We start from the raw sequence: 2,160 nt of genomic DNA, 5'->3' as shown, positions 1-2,160 counted from the left end.
GGACAGGGAGGCCTGGCGTGCTGCGATTCATGGGGTCGCAAAGAGTCGGACATGACTGAGTGACTGAACTGAACTGAAGGAGGTCCACAACACATTATTACATGAAAGAGTAGGTTACAAAATTGCATATATAGTATGATGTAAAATTATATGTAAATTTATTGTAAAATTATATGTGTTTATGTGTGCAGGTGGTCAAGGGGGTAGGAGTTTTGTTTTTCTACTTTATTGATGTATCCCTTGAACCTAAAATAGTGATTAGCTCCTAGTGTTTGCATGCGTGTCCCTTCATATGTGTCTAACTCTTTGCAACCCTATGGACATAACCCACCAAGCTCATCTATCCATGAGATTCTCTAGGCAAGAATACTGGAGTGGGTTGCCATACCCTCTTCCAAGGGATATTCCCAACCCAGGGATCAAACCCACGTCTCTTAGGTCTTCTGCATTGGCAGACAGATTCTTTACTACTACCACTACCAGCAGAGAAGGCAATGGCATGCCACTCCAGTACTCTTGCCTGGAAAATCCCATGGATGGAGGAGCCTGGTGGGCTGCAGTCCATGGGGTCATGAAGAGTCGGACATGACTGAGCGACTCACTTTCACTTTTCACTTTCCACTTTCATGCATTGGAGAAGGAAATGGCAACCCACTCCATTGTTCTTTCCTGGAGAATCCCAGGGACAGAGGAGCCTAGTGGGCTGCCGTCTGTGGGGTCGCACAGAGTTGGACGCGACTGACCTGACTTAGCAGCAGCAGCACTACCGGGGAAGCCGCTTAGCTCCTCGTAGGTGCTAATAAATATTTTTTTGAAGGAAATGAATGAACAAATGAATGAATATTGAAAAATGTTCACCAAAATGTTCAGAGTGGTTATTTCTGAGTCTTGTGATTAAGAATATTTATTTTCCTTTCTTTTATATATGTTTTGACTTTGTAAACAATGAGTGTGACTTCTTTTTATCAAGAAGAAAGTGTTTTTAATTTTTGAAACCACCATCACCATCATCAGTTACCTATGATCTCCAAATACCCCTGTTTGGCTGTATTCAGAGCAAAGCAGTTTTGCCATTGTAAATCCGTATTTGGGCAGGAAGATCAGAATGATAGCAAAGAGATACATTGGCTCTTGGAGAGCTTGAGGCAGAAAAAGTGAACTAGGAGATGAAGACCGACAGGAGATGCAAGGAAGAAAGACTCATGCCTTTGGGGAAAAAAAGGACTTGAGCTCAGTTTTCTAAAACAGGGCCACATAGCATAAGCTGAGAGCCCCTTGCAAAATCTGACCCGGGGGGGAAAAAGTCTGTGGAATCCAGAGAGTGCAGTGAATTTTGCAATCTAAATTCTTGACTCACGATTGTGGATGGATAGAGGAGTTAATAAAAGAGTCAAGTTGTGATTCCAAAGATTGTGCTCTTTGGTACAGAAATACCTCATTCCTTTGGCGGCAGCAGTAGAAACTGACAGAAGTCTCTGTTTGAAGAAGACCTTCAGTTCAGTTCGGTCACTCAGTCGTGTCCGACTCTTTGCCACCCCATGAACTGCAGCACGCCAGGCCTCCCTGTCCATCACCAACTCCCGGAGTTCACTCAGACTCATGTCCAGGGAGTTGGTGATGCCATCCAGCCATCTCATCCTCTGTCGTCCCCTTCTCCTCCTGCCTCTAATCCCTCCCAGCATCAGAGTCTTTTCCAATGAGTCAACTGTTCGCATGAGGTGGCCAAAGTACTAGACTTTCAGCTTTAGCATCAGTCCTTCCAATGAACACCCAGGACTGATCTCTTTAGAATGGACTGGATGGATCTCCTTGCAGTCCAGGGGACTCTCAAGAGTCTTCTCCAATGCCACAGTTCAAAAGCATCAATTCTTCAGTGCTCAGCTTTCTTCACAGTCCAACTCTCACATCCATACATGACCACTGGAAAAACCATAGCCTTGACTAGACAGAACTTTGTTGGCAAAGTAATGTCTCTGCTTTTGAATATGCTATCTAGGTTGGTCATAACTTTCCTTCCAAGGAGTAAGCGTCTTTTAAGTTCATGGCTGCAGTCACCATCTGCAGTGATTTTGGAGCCCCCCAAAATAAAATCTGACACTGTTTCCCCATCTATTTCCCATGAAGTGATGGAACCAGATGCCATGATCTTAGTTTTCTGAA

This window comes from Bos javanicus, chromosome X (genome assembly GCF_032452875.1).
Source record: "Bos javanicus breed banteng chromosome X, ARS-OSU_banteng_1.0, whole genome shotgun sequence".
NCBI lineage: Eukaryota > Metazoa > Chordata > Mammalia > Artiodactyla > Bovidae > Bos > Bos javanicus.
The sequence above is the reverse complement of the archived record's forward strand: the minus strand, read 5'-3'. Positions refer to the sequence as shown.